This window comes from Glossina fuscipes, unplaced genomic scaffold, assembly GCF_014805625.2.
Source record: "Glossina fuscipes isolate IAEA_lab_2018 unplaced genomic scaffold, Yale_Gfus_2 61185, whole genome shotgun sequence".
NCBI classification, from domain to species: domain Eukaryota; kingdom Metazoa; phylum Arthropoda; class Insecta; order Diptera; family Glossinidae; genus Glossina; species Glossina fuscipes.
Window position 1 is genome coordinate 528270 of NW_024003416.1, and position 16210 is coordinate 544479.

General features: G+C 33.9%; 1 protein-coding gene and 1 long non-coding RNA gene across 8 annotated transcripts in view; one reads left to right on the forward strand and one right to left on the reverse strand.

Moving 5' to 3' along the window:
• Window positions 1-201: 201 nt before the first annotated feature.
• On the reverse strand, window positions 202-1820 carry LOC119643528. The gene is made up of 3 exons (XR_005248314.1): window positions 1014-1820; window positions 701-806; window positions 202-616 (listed from the first exon to the last, which is right to left on the reverse strand). It is a non-coding gene; the product is annotated as an uncharacterized LOC119643528 (long non-coding RNA).
• A 1681-nt stretch (window positions 1821-3501) lies between these two features.
• The window catches only part of LOC119643536 (putative dual specificity tyrosine-phosphorylation-regulated kinase 3 homolog), a 39891-nt gene continuing 27182 nt past the window's right edge, over window positions 3502-16210 (forward strand). For 4 of the 7 annotated variants that reach the window (XR_005248321.1, XR_005248320.1, XM_038042919.1 and 1 more), the window contains exon 1: window positions 3503-4047. The gene's annotated coding sequence lies outside the window, so the exon portion shown is untranslated. Of the gene's footprint in view, window positions 4048-16210 lie in introns of all 7 variants that reach the window. The other 3 variants (XM_038042914.1, XM_038042915.1, XM_038042916.1) reach the window with 1 other exon arrangement.

Below are 16210 nucleotides of genomic sequence, written 5' to 3' on the forward strand. Positions count from 1 at the left end.
TTTTTAAAAAAAAAAAAAAAAAAAAAAAAAAAAAAAAAAACTTCAGACTTAAATATATTTTTTATCATTTTAAAGAGCAACATTGAGGCGTGGTAGTTTTCGCGTAACTATGCTTTCTTTCTCTGACATCCGTTCTGGTACTGATATAGGCCACAATTTTGCGCCGAATGAAAGATATTCTGAAAATAATATTCGAAGTGTTGTAATCAACACAGAATTTTTGAACAGATTGCTTCAAAAATGTGGAGTGAATTTTTGTTTCGATTGAACCGAGAAGTTTCCATCTATCCGAAAAATCGTACAGTGTCACTAGAAAACATCCAATAAGCTTAAAAAAAACACATTTGAAGTTCTAATTTTTAATGGAATTTTCGTTTAACCTTGAATTTGCGATATCTGCACCATACAATTAGCTTAATGGAATTGAATAACTATATGGACGTGCTCGTATTGTGTTTCAAGGTGTTTTCATCTCCAATTGCTTTCGAGAGTGGCCAAGTGTAATATAGCGCTACGACTACGAACAAAAAATCAACATTTCGGAATATTTCTAATTTCGTCCCCGTTATAATCGCCTTTTCACACAATTTTTGGATAATTTAGGGAGTATTTCAATCTATAAAGGAAACGGAAAAAGGTTACGGGATTGTTTATACGAAAACTCCATCCTCCCTCATAAATTTTGAGTGAGAAAACTTACTGATTTGAACATTTTCTTGCTTTTAATTTTTGTTTCCCGGGTAGTACAGTAATCCGCATTTATACAAGAAATTTTTATATATAGAGATATTATGAAGTGTAATGTTCTACAGAAGAAAAAAAAGTAATCACAATTACTAATTTCTTTAAAAATAATATAAACTGGAAAAGAACAAAAGAGGCTTACTTTTCAATTAAAAAATTGTGAACAGTTAAAACCTTACTAAACAAAAGTAATATTATAAGAGGGTACTAGAGCGGCTAGGAAATTCCTGAAAATAATTTATTGTAAAGCAAAAAATTGAATTGCTTACCGCCTGGAATACGAAATCTCTGGTAAAATCACACCTCCACGACGGCGGTAACACACAAAATTTTGCTTCCAAACCTTGTAACACCTCTGATACAATAGTTGATAACCTGGTTTGTGCAACACTTACGGTATGGTCGCTACAGGCTGGCCATCAATAACTCCTTGACGCCAACAACTGTAAAATCATGGCCAAGCGCAACCTGCGCGGTATATATGTTCATCCCACACCGCCGTTAATACCAATTTTCCCCGAAAGTAATGAAAAGCTACTTTGGAAGCGCGGAACTTCTGCATGCATCAACATGCAACAATATAACACATATTTATACGTCGTTTGCAAATATTAGGAACTACTTAGTTACTCCTTGTGCGTCGCGATTGACCTTGTTCTCTTCTTCAATGAAATAGCAAAGAGAAGTTCATATACATTGTGTTGGAAATGTACACATTAATTAACGTTTCTTGATTTAGCTCGATATTTAACGAAAAATTGTACTTGCTTCCACCAAATTTTTTTTTTCCTTTTCTTTACAGATTCAAAACATTTGTTTTTGGGGAAAAATTTAATTTTCAAAATGAAAATAATTCATTTCTAACAGATGTTTATATTTTTCTTTTACAGATATGTGGTGACTTGTCTTGGTTTATATTCAATACTAATGCGATTTTGTTGCCACCGACAGTAATTTCATTCCCGGCAGATTTGACGTAACTCAGATAGCGCTTTGGTAACAATCACCAGCAAATTTGCTTACAGGATAAGATGGTGACTGCCGTCTACCTCATGATCACCTGTTTACACGATTATCCCCTGTTGATAGTTTCTTAACATGATGTTACATCGTATCACACGCTTCCAAAGGGAAAGCATATACAATTCTGTGTTTTTAAATGAATATGCGCTCTTGTGTACATTTCACTACTATGTCCGAAAATTAAACCAAATCAATTTTTTCTCTTTCAAATTAATTTAGTAATCTTACAAATCTATTTTGTCGCCTTCAGGGTAATTCGCAAACTCAAAAATATTCTTTGGTAACAATTTCGCTCGGCGGAAGATATTCATCATACACAAAACCACGATAATTGAAGAACCTCGTTAACGTGACCTTGGTTTATGAGCGTTCTTTGCGCGGTTTTTTCGGTCTTGGGTCAACTCTTGCAGAATATTCGTTCGATTGAACGCAATTTCTTTGCTCAACAAGCTCACGCTTTGTATTAATCGAAAAAAATACTTTCTGCGTCGTATAAAAACTTAGTATACGCTAATGACGTTTTTGGGGAGAAATTTGACACAAATGTGTGACATTGTGCCTCCAATCTAGTAAATATATATTTCCAATATTCGATATACCTTATTTAAGTTGAATATTGCTCATACTTTTTGGTCATAACATTATGTATGAATCATTAGGTGATTTATTTTCGTTTCATCGCTTATTTCATATTGCATTAAAGGCACAATTTATTATTGTTTAATACAGTGCATTTGTATATACATACACCTAATATATTTATGCAATTTTCGGAATATTACATATATGAGTCGTATGTATAAATATAATGCGATATTCAAATTAATTGTAATTAAAATTAATAAATAAATAGTTAGAATAGTAAAAACTCGCCATTACTCCTAACTTACGCAATTTGAATTACTTGTTATTTTTCGAATTAATACGCTCTAAATCGGTTAGGCCAAAAATTCGTATTTTTATACAAGAAGACCTTTACCATGAAGCCTAAGAAGTGGCGCCTCCTTTTTTTTTGATGTTTTTTTTTTTTTGGTGATGTTACCAAAAATTGGTTTTCTAACGCTTAATTTAATTGTTCATTTTTGTTATGTTCTGCTACATACATTTTGTATTGATAAAGACATATGTCAAGCAATTCTTTTAAAGGACTTTATAAATATTGCGTTTGTATACTATAGTTTTCATGTTGTATGAAGTTTTCGCACATACTGTCTTTTGTAAAATTTCGCTTGGCTATTAAAATCAAACATTTTTTAAAGCGTAGTTTTTTCGAGGTATATTCTGAAATATATGTCGCCGTCTGTTCATTTCCTTATATTGTTATAGATATTTCCAATCTACCTGCTTTATTATCGCAATCAATATTACCTCTTCTACACAAGTATTGCCGTTGGAATCAAGATTGTTTAATTCTTTTTAAATATACCAGTATCAATACGGAATGTGCGTAGTAGAATATTGTACATATAAACACAGTTTAAGTGTTTAAGAATTTATTTAAAAAAAAAAAAAAAATTCTATAGCATTCCTAATTGGTTTTAGTTTTTCTAAATAGTAATATAATCTCTGCGTCTATAGTGAACACACATCTCCAATTTTATTTGCCGTAGTTTTACCAAAGATTGCTTGACAAATTTTTTTCCCTATTTCCACTACATCACTTGGCAACACTGTCGAAATTTTTATGCATGTCCATCAAAGTAAGCAAAGTGAATTCATCTTTAACACTATGTGAAAAACCTTATTTAGATAACAAGTGAGATTATGATTAAAATATTTCCCCTGAAACAAAAATTCATGCGGTTGTTGTCATCAAGACGAAAGGAAATAAAAACAAACTGAATATAATAAATAATTTGGAACAAAAGTAATTTTATCGTTTTAACAACTTAAAATTAATGGTTTTGTACCAGCATTGAAACACTGAGTATTAACGTCTTCTATGTGTTTGTATGTGTATTTGTGGTTTGGTTACATGTGCTAATATTCATGAAAAAAGACTTTTTCGCTATAATTTGGAAACAAAGTTATCAAAAATGCCATTATTAAACAAAAAACTTTTTTTTTGATCCAAAAGTGTTTGTTTGTGTTAGTTCGTGCGTTTCGTGGTGTGCAGTAGCTTGTGCGTACAAAGTGGTATCTCCAATATTTACTCAATGTTAGTTTCATGAGTAGGGTGTGTGTATATGCGTACGCATGTATGGTTTATTACTCTGAAAATTAAAACATTCCAATTGAGGCGACTTTAAAAAACCCTTAACAACGTCTGTGGTCATACAGGTAAGAGGTGCCTCAGGAAATTATTCTTAACTGGCGGTTGTTGACTATTCAATAGAATCAATTAATGTTATAAAAATGTTGACCTAGTCAGAAAGCCGAGACGGTAACCAAAGCGAAAAAATTTTATTAATCCTATTAATTTTGTTCTCTAAATTCAACGAATGTATTCTGCTCCAAGCAGGAATATTTTGATTTTTACACCGCCTACTAAATGGTTACGTATTTATATGTCACATCAAGTGCTTAGTCCTCACTTTGTAACTGTGTGTCTTTGAATTCGTTCAATTTGGTAAAATCTAAGCCATGGAGCATGTTCCTTGTTTAAAATTTATAATTTGCACAATTTTTAGGCTGGAAACACATTTCTCCGATCTAGAATAATCATTTTAGCTTCGCGATTTGATTTATGTATTTTGTTTGTTACACGCCAAAAAAGTTTTTAGCTAAAATCTTTTGAGAGAATAAAATGCCTTTGGCAATTCGATTTAGATTTTAGCGTAAATTTCTACATTTGCATTAGAACCAAAGCACCGTCTTGCAGAAAAAAAATACGGTCACGTCAAAAACGGATCGAAGTTCCACATTTCAGCAGCAATCTTCTCAAGAGGAGAGACATCAAAGACTTTGAAACCTTTGCAATCGGTCAACATGTGCTGCAAGAACTCAGTTATCACTGCCAAACCGCACTGAATTGACTAAATTAGAAAAGACCGTACGCCCTATTACCCAATAATCAATTAATTACAGCCTTACTTGGAAAGACAATTGCATAATTATACAATTCTGTTTCTTCTATACAGTAATGTCCAGGACAACATGCAACCATATAAGTGATAATCTATTTAACTTTTAGCAATGCGTTAAAAATATTAACGGTATTAACTGTGTCATACAGTGATTATAATTTATGCATCAAATTCCTTTTGAATATTTTGGGGCATTGGCGGTAATTTTACAATACAATTCCTTATATTATTTGGACTGTAGTATTTTGGTGGTTTCTTGCGCCATATAACTTAAAGCTAATGCCTTATGCAACTAAGAAAATTTCAGTGTATGGCTTTCCAACCTTTTTCCATCCTAATGCGGCCAACAATATTGAATGTTGCCTGTTGGACGCAAAGGTTCAGTTTTACCTGACTTCACTTCATATGAATGTGAAAATATGTTTCATTGGTTTTTGATTTCTCCAATTTCCATACTGTCATTTTTTAGCAACGTGTTTAAAACTCTTTTGTTGTCTTGCTCTAGGACCGTGGTCTATAGCATGATCAAGGGCACTGGTATTTAAATATTTTCAAAAGATAAATCGAGCAAAATAATTTTTGGTTTCAAGCTCCTGCAACGTCAGCAATATTTCATCAAAAAAAAAGGAAGCAATAAAAAAATACATTACTTCAACAATTTGACCGTAAGCCACAATTAGACCTTCAGTACATCAAAAATGTAAGGGTGTAAAATTATATTTAAATGTAACTTCACACCCTTCAAAAATGTTTAATATAATTAATTACTGTTTTCCGGACATGTATGTTTTGTTAAGATAATGATCATTGATCATTGATTTTAAAAATTCAAATGTCGTTGAGAAGCTGTGAAGGTTCAAGTCCTTTTAAAAGGAACTGCTTTAATGCAAATTGTATATTAAAGCGTAAATACAGTTCTACATTCATTCACAATTTTAAAAAGATGCCTAAGATTAGTTACTACAATTTGAATTTGCCTACTATAAGAAGTAAGAAGTTATATTGGAAATGTGATTAGTATTATGACATAGTAAACATTTTTGCATTTGGCTACAAACCATGTTCTTTTTTAGAACGTTAACTTCGTTTTTATCATCTATAAGTGGAGCACATGTTTATTGATTTTGGAAGTTATGTAAGAATAAAAAGAAAAAAAATTTTAATTTTTCATGTTAAACACTCGAATGTCAAGAATTGTCATCATCCCTAGAACTACTGTGTTAAAGAAGATCACTATCTGCTTATATACAAGCAACTATGTAAAAATCAAATTATTGAAAATTTGAAAGGTTTGTTTTATTATCAGCCACTCTTTTATATTTTTTTTTAATGTCGTGCAACTTGCAACTACATCTTCGGTATTGAAGTTGGTCTTAGAGTTGCTATTTTAGACTTAGCTGTTACTACACAACATTTTAATTGTGGTGGCCACATAGGCAAAAAATTTCACATGCGCGCACATATTGTACTAAATGTTGGATATCATACCTTTTGATGGAGTCGCATCATTGTCATCTGACTAAACAAATCGCAGCGAATGCATATTCTCCATGACAAGGTTGACAAAGTTCCACATATTATCTATATTTCTCCAAATGGCTATCTTTCAGCAGTATGTCAAATGTATGTTGTCGTTTGGCAACTCTCCGCGCGATGTGTTTTGCAATTTCTTTTTTACTTTATTGCTCTCTTGCATTATAAGGTTTGAAAGCCTAATTAATTCTAAAAGTTTTTAAATTTATTGTAACACGTTAAATTTTCTGTGTTGATATGATTTCAGTTTTTGCGATCAGCACTTCGTGCTCTTGCCAGGAAGTGACTTTCTTGTTTTTCTTTGTAGTTGGGAAAGATCAACTTTTAGAGCATCGTGCGGTACTTCACCTCCGTCTTCAACTGCATTTCATACGTTCGATTCATGTTAGTGGTAACGGTAAAATTTTTCGATCTGCCATTGGCGAATCTCGTTAAGGTTTCGAGCTTTCCATTCCTGCTTATACAGAACATTAGCTTTTCCTCTATCGCAAATTCATCTGGTAATAGAAATGTTACAAATAAGATGGAATGTCTCCTCGTGTCAGTTATACTGAGGTGGCACTGGTATCTTTTCCCAATGGTGCCAATTAGGATACTCTGTCTACGTCTACATTAATAAAAATAATAAACCTGCTTCTCTTTCTAGCTGTTGGGGTGTTTTTGCTGATCACCTTGCTGGACAAGTGGTACAAGGTGCATAAACGAGTGTAGTCACTCCCTCTGCTTTCGCAACTCAAAATTCTTTTCCTACTTTTTCTAATACGGATGAGGTCTGCTTGAGGGCAGCACGCCGCAGAATGGCAATATTCGTGCCAAGACTGACGCCTCACACCTCTAAGAATACCATAAAAAATTATCTTGCTTCAAAAGTCCCATCCGCCAGTTTGAAGCGTGTTAGCCTTTTTCAAATTGGCTTCATCTCAACATAGAGCTATTACGTCTTTTAAGGTGTTAATTCCGACTGCTAACATGAAATTTTTGTTAAGTAGACCATTGTGGCTTTTTGCATCCTTAATAAAGGAATTAATACCTCCGGATCGACTCCGAAATGCTAATTCGGTAGCTCTTCCACCCACAAAAAGCTAAATGTTTTTTCAGACCCAGTAACTTTCATTTACCAAAATGTTTGGAGCCGAAACTCAAAAAGTCGCTTTACTTTTCTAAATTCAGTGAGCACGCAGTTTTCTTGTTTGGCCTTCAGTAAAAATTGGTTGAAGCCTGATGTACATTCGTCGGAAGTTTTTTACAATTCTTTCCACGTTTTCAGAAAGGATGGATTGGATCGCACTGGTGGTGCTGTTGAATTGCCATATTTTCTGCAGTCCCGTTCCATTCGTCTGAATTTTCTACTCCTCCTGGCGTTGAATTTATTGCCACTCGGTCGAAAATTGCCCAAAAAACGGTTTTGCGTAACTTGCTCCTCTATCCCTCTAAATGTGGATATCTCTATTTATAAGAAGCATTCTGCCTTCATTTGCGATGCGGCCGACAAGTCTAGATCTACTGATATAGTCCTAGCGTTGGAAGACTTAAATTTGCCACAAGTCACTTGGTGTCATAGCGATAACTCACTGAAGTGAAGTTAGCCCACTGTACCTAGCCCACATTAGCAAAGACAAAAATGTGCCCAATTTTAGCAAAGACAAAAATATGGGCTATCTTCACTTCTGGGTTCGCGCCTCTACTAAGGCAATTGATAATTGAACGTTGCAAAATGACTCGAAAAACTAAGCAAAACTAGAAATACTAGCATAAATAAAATAGTAGTATATTTGAAAATAAAAAGCATAACTAATTGCTCCTTTAGTGTGATATTTGTTTGGAATATTCTCTATAAACAGACCAAGCTACGCATCGATATTTCAAAGGTATCAGGCAACGTTGCGGTAGTTGTTTTCCATAGTAGCGTTGTTTGGTAGTGGCCGTCTTTTTCAATGCAATTACCCTTTAACATTTAATTTGTTTCATGATCGTGAGCTGTGTACGAAACGAAAAATATGTTTAACCCTATTGACAAGATTGAAAGATTTCGTTCAAAAAGCCAACAAATGTGTTTTTATCTAATTTTGTATTGTAACAACTGTTACACGAGGTTTTATTAGACTGTTTTTTTCATTATATTTGGTATGCTTTAAAAAAAAGTTTCTAGTTTTGCAATTTGTGACTTGAGAGACGAACAAAAAACGCTACGCTTCATCGATATATGTAAGATAACCCAACATCGATATATATAGCTAGTGCCATTGAGGTGGTTGAAAAATTCGCGTGGTCGCAAAACCTAAGTTAGAATGTTGAAATTTGACAAGTCTATTCTCTAATCGATTAAAGGAAAATATGAAAAACGCTACTAAAATGAATAGCTATATGTCACGCTTTTCAATATATTCGAAGAACCGTAAGGAAATTAAGGAAAAATTTGTTTTTTTAATCTAGTTAACATTCTTTGGCAGAGTCGAATGTGACTCGGCTTTATTATTAGATCAACTTTATTAACAATTTTTTCAATGTTTGCAAACTTAGGGTAGCCGTTATTGATGCCTTTCAAATTTTAAACTTAGTTAAGGGTGTGAAGATAAATTCGAATTTAACTAGTACAGACACCTACCATTTCTGTTAACATACCTCTGTTAACGACCTAACAGTGCTCATGTTAAATAATTACAATTGAGATATAGTTGGTTTGAAAGCCTAGTGCGTCCATATTAAAAAAAAGAAAATATTTTTGTGGACATTTCATGAATCCATATAAAATTACCTTTCAAATAAATCAAGCAGATTCAAATTCTGCTTACGGGAACTATTTTTAACGGTATTTGAAATTTGGTATCTTAGCGAAAAATGCATATCAAAAAACACCCAAATTTGACACTCTAGTGCGGCCAAACTAAAAAATTTCGCCTATATTCACCTATATCACGTGAATCTATATGAAAAACACGCTATTCAAAAATTATTCGAAAAGTGGCTCTGCGCTCGATTATTTCGCTTACTCGGTGGCGAGGCATACATTTAACTCCCTCAACCACTATTATTACTGCAGATACCTTCAGTTCATTAAATCCTCTCAGTTTGCTAATCCTAAATACTTTTTTTAAATTTGTTAACTCAAAAACAAAAATTTCCACATATCCCTCTCATGTTTCATGTTGCTTGACGGCAGTTCCACCCAGAAAAGCTATATTTGTGTCAAGACTGGCACCTGAAACATCGGTGGATAACATAATAAGTTATCTGGCCGCAAAAGTCCCATCAGTCAACTTAAAGCGCGTTAGCATCTTCAAAATGGCTCATTCTCAATCTAGGGCAATCTCCTCTTTTAAAATATTAGTTCCGACTGAAAACAGTGATATGTTGTTAAACAAACCACTGTGGCCAGTAGGATCCTTAATTAAGGAATTTATCCCTCGAGATCGTCCCCGTAATACCAAAGCAATAGTCTTGTCGCCTTCAAAAAACTAAATGTTTCTTCAGGCCCATTCTCTCTCATTTATCAAAATGTTTGGGGCCTAAATTCAAAAACTCGTTCTACTTTTCTAAATTCAGTGAGCACGGAGTTTTTCTGTTTGGCCTTCACTGAAACTTGGCTAAAACCCGATCTTCATTCGTCAGAACTTTTTCATAATTCTTTCCAAGTCCTTGTGATCGAGTGAATCGCATTGGTGGTGGTGTATTAATCGCCATATCTGCGTCAGTCCCGTCCAATTTAATTGAATTTCCCACTTCTCCTGACGTTGAATTTATTGCCATTCGTGCGAAAATGCCTAATAAACATCTATTTATAACCTGCTCCTTTATTCCCCCAAATTCTGATATCTCCATTTACAAGAAACACGCTGCCCTCATTTGTGAAGTGACCAAGCTGTCTAGACCCACCGATTTGGTCGTTTCATTGGGTGACTTCAACTTGCCTCAAGTCACTTGGTGTAACAGTGACAATTCTGGCTGTTTGATTCCTACTTCAACGTCTGATAGGGCTGTTGTGTTCTTTAGTGAATTGTTTGATCATAATTTAGGTCAATATAATCGTACCCCTAGTTGTAATGGTAGACTGCTTGATCTCTGCTTTGCCAATTTTCCCGAGATTAACGTAAATCGTTGCCCACCTTTTAGTTTACCTGAGGATCCTTATCATCCGTCGATATGCATTTCCTTTCATCATATGAATGATGATTCGTTGAAATGCTTTAATGTGCCAAATCAAACTTTTTTAAATAAATATTATGATTTTCATAAAATCTATATTATATTGCTAAAACATTGTGTTTCACATTTGAGGCTTCATTTCTCAACCGGTAGTATTGAAAGCTTATTGGCATCGTTACAATACATTAAATCTAGCTATTGCTGCATCTGTTCCGATCCAGCAGTGTCGACCTCGAAGCAGGTGTCCCCCGTGGTTTAATAAGACAATTAAATGGCACAAGAATAGAAAAACCTCGCTATTCAAAAAATATTCGAAAAGTGGCTCTGCGCTCGACTATATCGCTTACTCGGTGGTGAGGCATAGATTTAACTTCCTCAATCATCATTATTACTGCAGATACCTTCAGTTCATTAAATCCTCTGTGTTTGCTAATTCTAAATTCTTTTTTAAATTTGTTAACTCTAAAGAAAAGATTTCCACATATCCCTCTCATGTTTCTTTTAATGGCTCTGATTCCTCGGATGATTTTGAAATCTCAAATCTATTTGCTGAGTATTTCCGACAAAACTTTTCGATTGCTAATTTCGATTTATCAGCAAACTACCCATATCCTATAACTAACTCGGTTTCAATACCTAACTTGGTTATTTCGCAAGATGACGTTTTAAAGGGTTGAGCTCTCTAAAATACAGTTGTTCGCCTGGACCTGATGGAATTCCATCATGTGTACTTAAATCTTGCGCTGTCGAGTTATGTGGTGTGATCGCAAAGATTTTTAACATGTCCTTGTATTTAGATGTTTTCCCTTCATATTGAAAGAGTAGTTTCTTTATTCCTATCCACAAAAGTGGAAGTAGACAATTTGTTGAGAACTACAGAGGCATGGCCAAGTTGAGTGTCTTGCCCAAGTTGTTCGAGCGTATTGTGACTCAGTATTTGGCCTTTGCCATTAATTCGTATATTTCTCCGCACCAGCACGGCTTTCGGAAAGGGCGATCTACAGTCACCAACTTGTTAAAGTTTACCTGTCATGTTTTCAAGGCGTTTTCTAGTGGCTCTCGCACAGATGTTATTTACACTGATTTAAGCAAAGCATTTGATATGGTTAACCATAACTTACTTATCTTTAAACTTCATCACCTCGGATAAATTCCCCGTTACGTCTGGCGTACCTCAAGGAAGTCACTTAGGTCCCATTTTATTTAGTTTATACATTAACGATCTCCCATCGGTGGTTAATTCCAGCCAGATCTTAACGTATGCTGATGATGTGAAACTGTTTTCTTCCTTCTCTGTTGAATCGCAATCACATCAGCTTCAAGGTGATTTGGAGAATTGTGTTGCATGGTGCACTTCGAGTCTTCTGAAACTAAATCTGAGTAAATGTAAGAAGCTTCCTTTCTCAAGAAGAAAGTCATTCATTACTCAGTATTTCATAGATTCGCATAAGTTGGACAACGTCGATTTGATCACAGATTTAGGCATTCTATTTGACCATAGGTTACGTTTTAACTTGCATATTGAGCTCTCGATAAGCAAAGCTAGGTCCGCGCTTGGTTTTAAAAAATGGTGGTCCCAAGAGCGTGATGATCCCTACATTACGAAAAGGCTGTACATGTGTTTGGTTAGACCTACACTTGAGTATGCCTCTGTTGTGTGGTCTCCTTCATATAGGTGCTACGTAGATTCAATTGAATCTGTTCAAAAGCAATTCTTGCTGTTTGCCCTTAGAAATTTGGGTTGGGATCCAAATGCCTCTCTTCGTCCGTATGAAAATAGGTTGCTTCTGCTGTCCTTACCGTCTCTTGAAAATCGTAGGTTTGTTCTTGGCGTTTCCTTTCTAATTAAAGTAATAAATGGTGCCATTGACTCGCCTTCATTACTTGGTGAAATAAGCTTTAATGTCCCTAACCCCTTCTCTAGGTACTTTATCTTGGTTAAGCTTAGTCAGTGTAAATTTAATTATGAGCTGTTTAATCTGCTCAGAGTAGTTTGCAAGAACCTAAATGACGTCTACCACTTATTCTCGTTATCGGACTCTTTAAAGTCCATTAAAGCAATATTGCTTAATACGCGCGATTTACCTATGTCTTACTTAAACTACCTATGTGTTATTTAAACTAGCTTTTATCTTTAAAAGTCGTTACGATTCGAGAATGAATTGTTGTTAAGTATTATCGGTTGCCAGGCTTATGCATGCTTGTAAAGGCTTAGGTGTTCATTTGCAATTTGGTCCTGTACCGGATGTAAGTGTGGCTCTATGCTGATGGTGTACATGCTTTTTATCCTTTTTCTTTGTTTTTTCCTTCTTATGTGTTTTACTGTACTTATACTAAGTTTTATTATTAGTTTAATATAAGTTTTGCTTTAAGTGCCAATTGAACTCGACTGTTATTTGTTTAGTTGAGTTTCATATATAAGTAGAATTAAAATAAATAAAAAAAAAAAATAAAATAAATATATAAAAATAAACTTACTCCAAACTAAGTGTAAATTGTTAATGAAAACATTAAGGAATATAATTACTACACCCGACGGAAAAATTAAAATGTTATGGGTACCAAGTCACATCGGTTTACTGGGAAATGAGCAGGCTGATCAAGCGGCAAAGTATGCTGCTTCTGCTCCTCTAATTATGGATGATGTCATGGAAAAGTTGGATCTTCAAAGATACATTGGAAGAAAAGTTAAAGAGAAAATTGCAGAAGGATATTTACAATACCATCATCAACACTACTCTTGCATTAACCCTCAATTAACTCCACCTCTATATCCAACAGATGTTGAGAAAACCAAGATCCAAACATTTTCGAGAATTCGCCTTGGTCATACAATTGCAACTCACCAATGGATCCTGAAGAAGTCTTCTCCCCCAATCTGCTGTTGTGGACAAACTCTTACTATAAAGCACATTCTCTGCGACTGCCTCAACTTTTCCTTGGCTAGAAGTATTGCATTTGGAACGATTAACCCTTTGAACATTCTACAATCAGCTTCAGAACAGAATATCAATTCAATATTTTACTTTATTAATACTACTAAGCTTATTATCTAATATCCATTTTTTTAAATTAGAGCCGATAGCCTGTGTTGCTAGTGCTCAATGTCTCTTTTTTTAGTCTAAGAATTCAATTCATTAGTCTAAAATTAAAATAATAATAATAATAATAAAACATTGCATCTGCGTTAGCCAAACGCTGCCACGAACAGACATTTTATTCCATCTATTAGGAAATGCTTCAACTTCTACAAGCCCAAGAAACATCTTATTGAAAAAATTGCTCCTATGGAACAAACATTTTTGAGCTATATCTGCAAGTTCCAGTTCTGACGTGTCAATTTTTCATTGCTTCAGTAACTTGCTTTCTAAACAATTGTTAAGTTTCTGCAACGCAGTATTCAAAGTTTAACAAAAGCCAATTTCTTTGTGTCTTGAGTGAGAAGCGCTTAATATAATAAAATAAAACATCGTCTTAAAGAAAGTCCCAACACGTAAAATTATATTTTCGGTACTCAATCAGCACAAACCAGAAAAAATTTCCTAACAATATTCTCATCCATCGGCCACCCTTTCTAAATATCGGAAGCCACAAGTCCGGCGGTATTAGTAATTCTAGATTTTCTAAAATTAAAAAAAAAATGTACCTACGCTGATCGTGGACATTACCACGTCTGATAAACAAGAGATTAGTCATGGCTTGACACAGGGTAGCATTTTTAGCCTAGTGATTTGTAATCTATATGCTGCTCAACTTTATTGTATTGAAGAGAAAAGGGGAACTGACTTTCGGTATGCTGCGGTATGAGTTTCCTAACGAACTTTTAGTTAATCCAAAGGAAGTTTAAGTGAAAAAAAGTTCTATAAGATGACTCTACAATATAAAAACCTATTTGTAATGAAATAATAATGAAGATAATAATAAAGATAGATTGCTTTACAAGTTTAATTTACCCGAGATCCAAAACGCCTTTATTTCTATACCAAAACAAATCAGTTTTTATTTTAGCTTGTATGTATCTTACGATAATTTATAATAATTTTCCTCCAATTAGGATTTTGCTTTGTGCATAAAAAAATAGAACGCTTTTCTGCTTCATAGGTAGTTATATTAAGCATAACTAGACAACGATACTTGTAGTCGGTAATCGAAGTGTGTACTGTTAACCAAGATGGTAACATTAAGAGTAATAAATTTTGTAATAATAAATTTAAAATGTAAATAGATCAGTTATGAGTTAGTAAGCATTCATCATATTATATGCCTGTCAAGGTGCGATGTTACGTATATGTATATTCATGCCTATGCATTCATCATATTCTACACGCGCCAAGACGCGACATTATGTGCATATACATTCATGTCAAACAATGACTATGCATTAATGCAATTATATGAGACTGAAAACCAACAAATTTCGAAAATTGTCGAACTAATAAATTTGGTTCGGATGATTGTCCAAGACTTAATGATAAACAGAATACCATATTTCGATGATATTTGCAAACAAATTCTTTAGACGGGTTAGAAAATTCAGATACCTAAGTTCATGAAGAAGTTTACTTTATGCTTTGAATTAACAAATTTTTTAAAAATTTTTTATGTCATCAAATAATTGGTATTTCATGCAATAATTATGTACATAATTTTTAAATCATTAAATTCACGCCGTATCTTAACATGTCAAGTAATCAATAAGTGACTCATCGAGTTAGACTTCTTGAACAACCTACTCTTTATTTCTTGCCATATGTAAGTGCTTGTTGAACCAAATAGAGCAATCTCTTTAAGTTTTTTTAGGGATTATAGGCGCAGACACAGAGAGTAAAAAAAGAGAATTACAAGTGATTGGTAGATCCGTTGAACTTCGCTTCAGAGAATTTAAAACAAAAAGAAGGAAAATAAATAATTTTTTTGTTTTTAATTTTATTTAGTAAAAAACCTTTGTTTAATAGAATTATGACATGAAATTTGTGCATTTTGATGTACAATATTCTTCAATTTTTCATCTGGGGTATATGCAAATAAAGCTTCTCTACCACGGGGTCAATTCTCTATATGCGAAACCTCGACTTTTAAGATTACCTTGTTTAATGTCGTAGCATCTTAAACAAATAAATTTTCACTCGAGGTCAAACGACTAACAGCTATCCGAATAAGATGCAGATGGGAGGGAGGACTATGGCGACAAACTACGTCTATCGGTATATTATTAATTTTACGATGTAATCGAAATTAAATCAATAAGGATAGGGAACGACACCAGGGAAAATGGAATAGAGTTTTTAAGAGCAATAAACGCTTTTGATTTACATGCCCTATCATTTCTAAATATATACATATGTGTATATTTGGGCGCAAAATTCAGTTGATACGTGACTTTAGAACACTTAAATCTCAGATCCAAAGACTTTGTAATCACACAATCGATTTAGGGTTCTGGCATTTTGATATAAAATGCATCCGGCACTTTGATACAAGGAAAGGGGAATAATTAAATAGAATGCTTTAATAGAAATGTTGGAAAAGATTTGCACTGCATGACATTGATGTTGATAGATAAAGTCAAATCTTGCAAAAAAAGAGTGCTTTTTGGTAGCTTCTGAAGTATTACATATTAGTATGTATCGATGATAAAGCGAGGTATGTACTTTACTTCTATTCTCTTTGATAACGTGAAGAAGAGATTTGAAAATGATAGTAAATATTAATCTAGAAAAAGTCTGTAGAGTTTAGAAGGG